This window comes from Acipenser ruthenus, chromosome 1 (genome assembly GCF_902713425.1).
Source record: "Acipenser ruthenus chromosome 1, fAciRut3.2 maternal haplotype, whole genome shotgun sequence".
Classification (NCBI taxonomy): domain Eukaryota; kingdom Metazoa; phylum Chordata; class Actinopteri; order Acipenseriformes; family Acipenseridae; genus Acipenser; species Acipenser ruthenus.
Window position 1 is genome coordinate 1,850,847 of NC_081189.1, and position 13,308 is coordinate 1,864,154.

A 13,308-nucleotide genomic window follows, 5' to 3' on the forward strand; every position below is an offset into this window, starting at 1 on the left:
ACAAAAAAAAGTCCATAATGTCAAAGTGAAAAATAAAATCTACAAATTGTTCTAAATTAATTACAAATATAAAATAGAAAATAATTGATTGCATAAGTATTCACCCCATTGAGTCAATATTTGGTAGAGGTGCCTTTGGCAGCAATTACAGCCATGAGCCTATTTGAATAAGTCTCTACCAGCTTTGCACATCTGGACACTGCAATTTTTGCCCATTCTTCATTGCAAAATTGCTCAAGCTCCGTCAAGTTGGATGGGGACCTTTGATGAACAGCAATTTTCAACTCTTTCCACATATTCTCAATTGGATTGAGGTCCGGGCTTTGACTGGGCCACTCCAGGACATTGACCTTTTTGTTTTTAAGCCACTCCAGTGTGGCTTTGGCTGTATGTTTGGAGTCATTGTTCTGCTGGAAGATGAATCTTCTCCCAAGTCCCAGGTCTCATGCAGACTTCAGCAGGTTTTCCTCCAGGATTTCTCTGTACTTTGCTGCATCCATTTTGCCCTCTATCTTCACGAGCTTTCCAGGCCCTGACGCAGAGAAGCATCCCCATAGCATGATGCTGCCACCACCATGCTTCACGGTAGGGATGGTGTTTTCAGGATGATGTGCGGTGTTAGGCTTGCACCAAAAATAGCGCTTAGCGTTGAGGCCAAAAAGCTCTATTTTGGTCTCATCAGACCATAGAATCTTCTTCCACTTGGTCTCAGAGTCTCCCACATGCCTTCTGGCAAACTCTAGCTGAGATTTGATGTGAGTTTTTTTCAACAATGGCTTTCTTTTTGCCACTCTCCCATAAAGGCGAGTTTTGTGAAGCACCCGGGCTATTGTTGCCATATACACAGTGTCTCCCAGCTCAGCCGTGGAACACTGTAACTCCCTCCCTGACTAGTGCCCTTCTCGCCCGGATACTCAGTTTTTGAGGAAGGCCTGTTCTAGACAGATTCACAGTTGTGCCATATTCTCTCCATTTCTTAATAATGGACTTTACTGTGCTCCGGGGGATATTCAGTGCCTTGGAAATGTTCTTATATCCTACCCCTGATTGGTGCTTTTGAAGAACCTTATTCCGGATTTGCTTTGAATGTTCCTTTGTCTTCATGATGTAGTTTTTGTTAGGAAATGTACTAACCAACTGTGGGACCTCCCAGAGACAGGTGTATTTAACCTGAAATCATGTTAAACACCTTAATTGCACACAGGTGGACTCCATTCAACTAATTATGTGACTTCTAAAGACAACTGGTTGCACCAGAGCTTATTTAGGTGTGTCATAGCAAAGGGGTTGAATACTTATGCGATCAATTATTTTCTGTTTTATATTTGTAATTAATTTAGAACAATTTGTAGATTTTATTTTTCACTTTGACATTATGGACTTTTTTTGTGTTGATCAGTGGCAAAAACTCCTAATTAAATCCATTTTGATTCCATGTTGTAACACAATAAAATGTGGAAAAGTCCAAGGGGGGGTGAATACTTTTGAAAGCTACTGTATATTGTGTGCATTCTTACAACAAAATAATATTCACATTTTTATAGTTCAGATGCCTTTTTAATTATTGTAGTAAAAAAGTATGCGGATAAATATATTAACTACACCCTATCCACCCTGTTCTTACACGTTTCTAACATTATTTAATACAGGAAAGTGCATGTAGTAAATAAAAGTAACTGCATGTAGTTCACATATCTTTCTTTTGAAGTGATTCCAAAACTGGGCTCTTCTAGTGAAGCAGCTCCTTTGTATTTAATCCATTGACAGCAACAGTGTGACCTACACAGCTGTGAGATCTACGCTGCCATCACACTTAAATAGCAATTTAAAGGTGCAGTATTGATGGCTTTCCCCTCAATTAGGGGCTGTTGTGTATCAATAGATACCCATGGCCATTATTAGCAGGCAGAAAGCAATATAACTATATCAAAAATATTGAGCTATTGATCAGAGTCTTTTTCCTGCACTTTACTGTTTGAAACACTGAAGGTTAGAATCGCCATTAAAGGAGCATTGCCGTGTCCCGTGATTTTTTAAATGAGAAAGTGTCCTGAAGCGCAGTCTCCCACATAAAAGTTTACCATAGTAAAAGCATAGTAAAGAGCAATGAAGCATAGTGAACGCATGAGAAAGCAAAGGTGAGCATTGTAAAGCACAGAAAGGTAGGGTAGAGCGTGTTAATAACCATGGTGAAATAGGGTAAACTATGGTAAATGCATAGTATAACCATGGGAAAAATATTGAAAAACTGCAAAAATACCATTCAAAAGCACAGTGGTAAACAGTGGTAAAGGGATATACCGTATGTGCTGCCACATGTACAGTATAGTTGTAATGCAAGTTTCATGGGCTGTAGATGTATGCCATAATTACACACATATATATGTGCATGGTTGAGGGTATGTACTCTTAACATTTAATATGGATGAGCTGTGTGCTGTTGCTGGGTAATACACGAATGGCTGTCTACACTCTGAGTGTGGTGTAAGGGTGTTTAAGTAATGTCTAACACTAACAGAGCTTGATCACAGACCCAACTCTGATTAATAGTATTAAATACACACACACACACACACACAGGCAAGTCATAAACTGACCTCTGGGAATAGAATGTGTTCTATAACAAGTTCCAACATCCTACATCATGCTCAGTGCATTAGCCAGCGCCCACGAATGACAGGTGCACCTGTTCCACTATTGTAAAACAAGAACCAGCATTGTAAATAGGAGAATATGCATATATTACTTGATTATTTTAAACCAGGTGTGCAGGTATACAAAAGAGTAACAAACGTGTTTAGAATTGAAGCACTTTTTTTTTTTTTTTAATTCAAAACTGTAGAATTAATATGTTTTTACCAGGTTTCATTTTGGAATCTCGCATCAATTCAAACACAGTGACAGAATGGCTTGAAGGATCTCAGTGTTCCAAATTGCATTGTGTTGCTAAGCAGATACCATGCTTGATCTGTGATTCTCTGTATTCAGGTGTTTAATTCCAGTTTTTCATGTATAGTAACTGTAGTAACAATTTAAATTGTGTCTCTAATTACTGTGTATTTACATAGTAGTTACTTAGTAAATACATGTGTACGTATACATAATTACAGTGTTATTATGCATAGTTACAATGTACTTAATGCATACATCTTTTTGTACAGTATAACCCGAACTCTAGCCCTAACCCTAACCCTTTTCTGATACAATTGTGTACTTATATACACAAGCTAACTTCACTACAATGAAGCCCCTTGGGACCTGGAGAAATGTTAGTTATATCAGGGTGTTCATTATAATAGGGTTTGGCAATCTGCTGTTTCTGAATAATGAAGAACCACCCAAATTGAATTGAACGTCAATGTATAACACTTTTACATTTACTTCACATTACATTTAAATGGTATGTTTAAAAGAAGACAGTAAAGAAATGAAAAAGGAAAGAATGTACACTTACATGCTGAATACAGTAATGACACGACCTTTCTCTTGAAAAAAAAAGATATAGTGTAGATTGCTTCACATTTGTCGTCCTTTTCTTAATGTAAATTGTAGTTGCCTCCTCACGCCAGTTGCCTGGTTACAGTTTGTGTGAACATGGCGGACAGGCAACGATTGCATACGTCATGCATGGTTCTCTTTGAATTAGCTTTATCTTTGAATTGGCCAACCATGGTCTTTGTTTTCACTGAGAGGATAACACATTCACACTGGAGAAAGTTCAGTGTCAGTCCGTACTGAGATTGTTGTATCTGGTCGATCCTGGTAAGTAATCGTTCTAATAGGGCTAAGTTCTATTGATAAGGATCTGTTTTTGCTGTTGGGATAGTTAAAAACAGAGGTTCATTATAAGAAGGGTTTGCTATAGTGAAGTCAGCCTGTATTGTGCAAAAAGATTTACACATTAAGTGCATTGTAACTATGCACAACAACACTGTAATGATGTGTAAGTACACCTGCATTTACTTAGTAACTACTATGCATATACACCATCCCCTTAATGTAAAGTGTTACGGTAATTGTTATATATCGATAATACTACATTAACTTTCAAGGAGTGTTTATTTCAACCAGGAGGGGATTTCTCTAACTGCTTGTTAGGGGAATAACTAGATTGACACCTATGCAGTGTCTTCTTTATAGATCATTATTTTATTTTGATTACTTTCATAAATTAAATCAATATGAATGTGAGTTAAATAGCTCAGAGAGAGCAGTCTATTTTGTGTATGAATTTTGATGCAATGTGAGGTGAAGGGTTAGAAACAAAGCCCTTAGCCTCTCAGTGTCTGATGATTGATTATTTGACAGTGTTACGTTCCACCACTAAAGCTCAAACCACATTGCCAGGTGATGACAGTGTTGTATATAATTTTAAAGGAATGGTAAAATCCAACCTAAATTCTATCAGTTTGAAATAAAACAAAACTGCGGTCCCCATAGACAAAGATTTCCCAAGGGCTGACAATTACTACCCTGACAAGCCAAGTAATACAGTTTTCAGCTATAAATTGAACAGCTGGAATTGCTGTGAATAAGCACAGCCTCCCAGAAGGGTAACATAATGCCACTCTTTTATTAAATGTACCTCTTTTATATTATCCTTTAAAACTGTGACATTTCAAAGATTTTTATTCCTATATGATGTTAAGAAAGAATTATCTCATTGTTACCTGGAATGTAATTCACGGATGTGTGAAGGAATCTTTCTTTTTATGTCAGTTAATCCCTGACCTTCTTTGTATGGAAATGGGTCTGCGGTCTAATTTCAATCAACTGTGTTCTGAGCTGCTGTGCCTCAGGGGCTGCCTACTCTCAGTGAGGGGGGGGACAAGGGAGCAGGCGAACTGCTGAACCCAACTCTGGATTATGAGATGGGGCAGAAAACCACACATTGTCTCATTAAACAGTATTAAATGTGTGTTCTGTATGTTCTTGTTAACTTGTAATTATTACTTTGAGATGCATTGCATTATAATCAAAATGACGTATTATTACTTATTATTTAAGAGTGCCATCTCCGCCTTCCTATATTGGTAAAAGCAAATTATAAATACTTTTTTAAAAGTTTGCTTTTCTCAACAACAAGAAAATAATAATCATCCACCCTTAACTTTATACCTAATCACTCAAAACATGTAAAGTCCTGGTAGAACATTTCTTTTGTTGGGTTTTAATAAAGGCTCCAGTTTTCTTATATAACATTCAATCAAGCAGTGGCAAAATAATTTCCTAAAACCCAACTGAACTTTAAATGAGCAGTAAACCCAGAAATGGAGCTTTTAACAAATCTCTGGAAGGGTGTACATTGTTTTCTGAAAGAAGTTATCAATGAAGTCCTCTACCTGCCCCTTGAAGTCCTCTACCTGCCCCTTAAAGTCCTCTACCTGGCCCTTGAAGTCCTGAAAAGGTCTATTGGGAAAATTGTATCCATGGTAAAAGAGTAATGTGGATAAAAATGTATTTGGATCAAGATATAAAAAAAAATCAATGACGAGTCAACCTCATCTAAATAATAAATTGCACACTTTATACATGAATTGTCCTCTAGCATCGTTCACCCCAAGGTTACTCGCTCATCTTAACCCGTTGGTACCGAACCCTGTTCAGATTAGCTCCAAGCATTGATCTTAATACCATACTAAAAATAATGCATCTAGTCCTGTGACAAGCTTGCTTGAGCGGTGATGTCAGACCCGGAAGAAACACATAGCAATGCGAGTGAAATGAAGGGAATGTGCTGTTGCGCCATTTTATTACAAATAAAAAGATTTAACAAAACAGAAACACACAAAACAAAACAAACACTTAACCAAACAAGTTTCATGCTGGTGTTTCCATTTAATTATTTTTCTTCTCTCTCTCTCTCTCTCTCTCTCTCTCTCTCTCTCTCTCTCTCTCTCTCTCTCTCTCTATCCCGTTCTCCACTCACAAACACCCAACCCTGTGTGCGTGAAACATTCATTCTTTTATACAGCTGTGCCGAGACTCGATTGCTAATCAATCATTCACTTGAATCTCAGCACAGACTGCACGTAGACTAATTGTGCACTTCCCGTGCCCCCATACAAATACCCATTTTAATCTGTACCTGAAGTGATTGTGCAATCCCTGTGCCTAAATACAATTATACATTTTACATCACCTGTGCTACATAACCCACACTCTGCGCACCACTACAATAATACATATAACAGACAACATAAAACACAAAACACACACAGGGGCAGCAAACCCTGCCACAGTCTTTATTATGTTATCTCCCAGTTTATATCCCATCAAAATCCAGCAATAAACCTTTGGTTAAAAGGTAACTTTCATATGCTCTTGGCTATCTTTTTTAAATGAGGTTACTTTCAAATGATGATATATACAGATAAAGGTCACATGTGTAGATATGCTTTGCTGGCTTCAATGAGCATGCTACGGACTGCACTGGGACTCTGCCTTTGGGGTGCCTCTGTAATAAACGTGAAATAAATCAAGTGTAAATATTTCTCTTTACGTGAATAAAGCTGAAATACAGTAGTATATGAACACAGTTGAGTCTAGTAGTTAGGTTTCAAGAGGAAAGGATTTTTGTGTGTCGTGTGACTTGTAGGACATGTCCCAGGAAAAGTGACCAGCATGTGGTTTCAACCGAGGGACTGCTTGGATGAGAGTTTTTTTTCCCTTAACATGTTGTAGACTACTGTACATGTAATAGACATTGTCATTGTGTCAAACTAAAATACTAAACAGTTATGGCTTGCCCTTGTTGCAACTTAAAGTTTTAAACAAATCATTAAAAAAAAACCTTTATGGCTTTAAAGGATACACAATAAGCCGCTAGGATACACTTAGCTGTTAGCGCACAACTTGGCAGCAACAACACCCTCTCTGGTCGCCGTAGCCATTCCTGTGCGTCCCCTATGTATGGCCCAGGACCCCTCTCCTCCTTCACGGGACTGGGCTCCCATTCGCGCCATTTAGTACCATAGGGACACACATATTAAACAACAGCTGCAGCTTATCTGGTACGGCTGGATGCTCAGTGTAGAAGAGTCGACGTGTGCGTCCTCTGTAACGGGCGCAGCCTGGCACTGTGCCAGAGAGCAGCACGCAACACAAACTACATCTGTACTGGCAGGCATCAGGTATGTAGTGTGTTTTTGTCATGTATTCTATAAAATAGAACTCAGGAGCTCAGTTGTTCGAATATTGGTTGTGTAGAGTTGCAGATCTTGGCTGAATGCACACAGGGCCGTGTTTCAGTGGGTAAGGGCAGCAGTGTGGAGTAGTGGTTAGGGATCTGGACTCTTGACTGGAGGGTCGTGGGTTCAATCCCAGGTGGGGGACACTGCTGCTGTACCCTTGAGCAAGGTACTTTACCTAGTTGCTCCAGTAAAACCCCAACTGTATAAATGGGTAATTGTATGTAAAAAATAATGTGTAAAAAAATAATGTAATTGTAAGTAAAAATAATGTGATATCTTGTAACAATTGTAAGTTGCCCTGGATAAGGGCGTCTGCTAAGAAATAAATAATAATAAAATATGCACAAATCATATTCACAATCACAAGGCTCTAAATTGGCAACAAGAAGGGCAAGGCCAACATGACCTTCAGTTCAATAGATTTGTAGAGGGCACCAAGGCCACTTAAGTCAAGGTGGTAGGTTGTGTAATTTTGCTTAGGATTCATATATAAAGCTAATTATTGATTACAGAAAGAAAAAACACAGTTTAACTTTATAATATTTATTAATTCAGAAAATGAAATGCTGTTTTTTAATCAACCAGTAGCCTAGACAGGGCTCCAGACTAACTTTTTGCTTTAGGTACCAATAGGCAGGATTTTCAAAAGGTCGTAAATGATAACTCCAGTGTTAATCAAGAAATCGGGATGTAGCATTGTTTTTTTGCATTTTCAAGCAGATGTTATACCTATTTTGTCATTAAATAATCTTCCTAATATACCAAAATTATGTTGCTTTATGAAATAATGTTAATATCTTAATGAGCAGTGCTTCTTGTGACTATTTCAGAGCCCTGGTGTCTTGCTGCCTTTTCTGCACACAGTCGCTAAATTGTTTTCAGAAGTGGAGGCGAGGCAGGTACCCTGGCACGCACTTGGAAGCTGGCAGAGGAGAGTGAAGAAATGCAAAACTAGACTCGCCCAAATAATTGGCATAGGCAAAACTAGATTGGCCCAGTATCGATGTTGAAGTGTTGGTCAAAACATAGACTCGCCCGGGCTAGCCCAGAAATTCAGTGAAAACTGCTGAAAAAACGGATTTCGCCCTTTTTCAAGTTCTGGACCAATCTAGATTCTCCCGATTGGATGCGGGCGAGTGCTGAAAAAAAAGTGCTAACCACTGGGTTTAGCCCTTAACATATGTTTATATATATATATATTCGCGATGTATCTTTTTTACCTTAGGGTTACAAAAAAACCTTAGAGTACCACTGCATGTTCTGATAGGCCTGTGTCCTGCTTTCCCTCCCTGGAAATATGTCCTACCATTTGTGAAGGCAAGGAGCAGTCAATTGATCAGTGGAGGTTATACTGCCACAACTTAATGTTCCTGTTGAGCAGGAACAACTCCCACAAGAGGATTGGATGAAGGCTGGTGGTTTGAGAAATGCAGCAGGTTCACTTCTGACTGTAGAGTTGGCAGACTTCATGCTGACTGTACTGTCACTACCCTGAAACGGAGCGGGTATTTAGACAAGTAAACCTGGTTAAAACACTTGCGTAATCATCTCCTTGACAGCTACTCCGTGTGAAGTTTGGATTAAGATGGACCAAGAAGGTGTGTTATACCTTTCAGCCATCAGCTGAGATGATGCAAACCACCAATAGTGAAATGTATGAGACTAGTAAAGTGGAGGAGGCTGGAGTAGAGAATGAACACATGGGTATTGCAGAGAGATTGTAAATAATAAATAGACCTGAATGGTTTTTCCTGATATTTGCTTTAATATTTTGAGGTGTGTACCAGGTTTACAGTCTACTTCAATTTTATGTATCTCTTTTTTCTTTCATGTTCATGTAACAGAGTTAAGCTTTCTTTGCACTTTATTTTGTATTTGTAATGATTTAAGATGTGTCCTGTTTCTATTGCACTTTGATTATTTTATATTGATATGTTTTTAAAGCACTTGTGAATGTGTGCAAGATAATCACAGTGTAATTAATCAATTAGCCCAGTTGTTGGTAGCTGAATACTTTATAAAGCTTGATTTAAGAACGAGGACAGAGCTGGGAGGACGTTCAGGATAGCGAGCAGTCCGTGTGAGCATGGATGCCGGTCTGGGAAGTAGGAGCGGCGGTCTGGGTTTTTGAGAAACGGCTACTTTGTGTGTGAAGTTTATGAACTGTAGTGTATACTGGCGGGGGGGTGTATCCACATATAGCAACTGTAGCTCATGTGTTGCCACTGCTGCTACATTCTTAGCCCGGCACAGACTCTGCCTGTAGTGAGAGGGGTAGGGGGGAGATCTAGAATGGCTCCTATGTGATAGTTTAGCCTGTTAAATGAAAATCCAGTTCCTTTCTTTGATAGCTGTGAGAATGGGATTATTTAGTCAATGGAATACGTGCCCGATGCTCGGTATCTGAACTCCATTGGAGGTGAGATTGAGGACTCGCTAGGTTTTGTTCTTTGTTTAGTTGGAGCTCCGATTTATTTAGATTTGGGTACATTTCGTTGACCGAGTCACAACCACATCGCCAATTCACCAATGTAACTAACTGGATTGTTTCATTCTGCTTACATGCCCTTCAGTGCTTTAGACCTGTGATGCGGACTTGTGAACGACGGGGTCTAATTTGTGTAGCTCATGTTAACTAATGTGCCTAATATTTTACGAAGCCCTGGAAAAAAGGATCCATTTGATGTGTTCTATTTTTGTAAATGCGAAAAACATATTTGATCTTATAAATAAAAACATTTATAAGATCAAATATTGCTCTCTGCTCTTTCCCAATAAAAGAATGTGCTGTTAAACTAGGGCAACATTGGAAAACTTTAAATTTGAGTTGAACCCCCGCCCCCCTTACATTTCCAAAGTACAAAACAAAAACTACAAATGCAAAAGAGCACAAAGGTACTGATTACCTGGTTTAATAAAACTCTAAGATGATATTTGTGTAATGATTTATCAAAGGAAATGACAGATTAACTGATACAGTAATGTATGTATTACAGCTGATAAATACAGAATGATGTGAAATCGTTCTTGTTGGGTTGGTTTTGAACAGTTTGATTATATACATGTTAAGAGTAGTTATGTATACCACCCCAAGTTCAGGTTCAGACTCAGCCCAATCTCAGTGAGCTAGAAGTAGATTTTCCCATTTGATAACATTACCCTGTATCTTATCTGCTTTTAAATAGCAATATGGAAATGCAGCAGGATCTATTTATATTTAAAGAGCAGGCATATTTAGATGTTATTTTTAAATAGTTCCATACTGAAGGACTCAGAATGGTTTTAAAATACAAAAGTTTCTCATAAATTGAGTGTTAACCAGGCTTCCAGGAGCGGCGTTGTATTAAAATTCCTTTTTGTCTTCTCTGGGTTTTTGTTTCAACACCAGAGTGCTTTCCAGCGAGGAACAATTGAAATGGAATACATTTTAAACACTCTGGAGCTTTGGAAAATGATAGCTCATGTATGTTTAAGATATTTTGTTTTATTTCTTTATTTCCAGTTGCTGGCTCTCATGTGGGTTTCTAAGAATGTCAGGAGAAATCGTCTGGCCCAGGCTTGTGTTATTATCTGAGAATAGGGCTGGGGATCCATACATCAACCTAGGTTAACTGGCATCCCAAAAGGCATTTCATTGTTTTCAATTATCTCAGCCACCCGCCATTTGTGTAATCACGTTTTTAAACACACTGACACATTACCTGACTGGAATATTAACTACTTTTTCTTTTTTTTTTCTTAATTATTATTAAAACTGAAAGCACCAGTAGGTTTTTTGTCATTACTAGTTGAGGGCTGGGTTGATTTTTAAAAAAAAAAAAAAACAGATTTTCATTTGAAGATCCTTCATGTTTTTCAATAGAGGTCATTTTGCAAATGCTACATATACATCAGGAGCATATTTTTAGATAGTTTATCTCCAGAGGAAGTCACATACCTCTGTCTTCTCATTTTCTGTCTGATTGATCAATCCATTCATCACCTTATGTTTCTGTGATGCAAGTGAGTGGATGTGATTTTTCACCTTAGTGTCATGCCGGTTAGTCACAGATGGGCAGTCCGTGCCAATGTGATGGAAACAGCAAACCAGGAGTAGCAGCGGGCATGTGCTGGTGGTTCCTAACACAACGGGGAGAGGCAGCCCACCGCACAGACAGACTGAACACAATCACGGAACCCTGCATGCCAGCCCAGGTCCTAACCACTGCACAAAAAAGCCAGGCTTACTTGGATGAGCAGTTACACACCTAATGAATTACCTTCATGTGCAAGAATTTCTATAACATGTTTGCACATCATGTTGTGTTTGTACCATCGTTTTACTTCAGAGTTGCGCACTTTTCTTTATCCTTAATATGCCAAAGAATAATGTGTTTATAGTAGAGTCCAATACAAAACATTTAGGGATACAGAGAGAATGGGAAAGCTAAAAAGACTAAACATAGGATCTTGTGAAAACATGATGTACAGCTCTTCAGAAGTGAGTGACAGTTCATGCCAAGTGAAAATGCCCAGGAAAGAGAGCTGTGAATACGGATGAAGTTCCTAAGCCCAGTGATTAGTGCTAGAAGCTCAGAGATCTGTTGTATAGGAATTGTATAGGAACAGTTTTGTAATCAGAGGGGAATCTTCACATTTCAGTGGGACTGCCACATTTCTGACCAGAAAATGAAGCCCTGTCCTGTTTTGTACTAAGGAGAATTGAACCCAGCTATACAATATTAAACAAAATGAATAGCTACACTTTTTTATTAAATTAGACGTAATTACAGTGTAATAACACAGTAAATATATAGATACATATGTAGTTAAAATGTAAATTACAAAAACATTGATTTGTAGACAGTTGCTTACCAGTTGTAGACAGCTGATGTCCTTGCTAATTAATCTATGTTTGCAGATGTGGTTCCATATTTACAATGTGATTACTACGTAACATATGTTTTTACTTCCGATATGTAAAAATCTAAAATAGGAATCTTTGAAGGGTAAAAGCAAACAATGGAGGGGTTAAAGCAAGGTTGGATATGGTGTTGGGGAAAACAGATGGGGCTAGATGTGTTGTTCTTTTTTCCAAAAAGGAGAGAAAAAAGAACCTAATACAGTTACCAAGCTAGTAATAAATTAATCAAACGTTTAAATTACGGGGGGGGGGGGGGGGGTTAACAGTCTAAGGGTGTTTTTTTAAAAATTGATTTTACAGTTTTTCCTTTGAAAATAAATGTGCTAGTGACAATTTGGAGTAAATCCACTTTTAGATTCTATCCCATGGTGCTTTGAGACAAAGCTATTTTTGTGTAGATCAATGCATGCTGTACAGTGGCTAATACTGAACAGTGGAAAAAAATTAAATGTGTTATTCTGAGATCACAAGATAAATCATCTCAGGAACTCGGCATTTCAAAACGTTATGTCGAGATCACGATAAATCATCTCAGGAACTCGGCATTTCAAAACGTTATGTCGAGATCTCAAGATAAATCATCTCAGGAACTCAGCATTTCAAAATGTTATGTTGAGATCACAAGATAAATCATCTCAGGAACTCGGCATTTCAAAACGTTATGTCGAGATCACAAGATAAATCATCTCAGGAACTCGGCATTTCAAAACGTTATGTCGAGATCACAAGATAAATCATCTCAGGAACTCAGCATTTCAAAACGTTATGTCGAGATCACAAGATAAATCATCTCAGGAACTCAGCATTTCAAAACGTTATGTCGAGATCACAAGATAAATCATCTCAGGAACTCAGCATTTCAAAACGTTATGTCGAGATCACAAGATAAATCATCTCAGGAACTCTGCATTTCAAAACGTTATGTCGAGATCACAAGATAAATCATCTCAGGAACTCAGCATTTCAAAACGTTATGTCGAGATCACAAGATAAATCATCTCAGGAACTCTGCATTTCAAAACGTTATGTCGAGATCACAAGATAAATCATCTCAGGAACTCAGCATTTCAAAATGTTATGTCGAGATCACAAGATAAATCATCTCAGGAACTCTGCATTTCAAAACGTTATGTCGAGATCACAAGATAAATCATCTCAGGAACTCTGCATTTCAAAACGTTATGTCGAGATCACAAGATAAATCATCTCAGG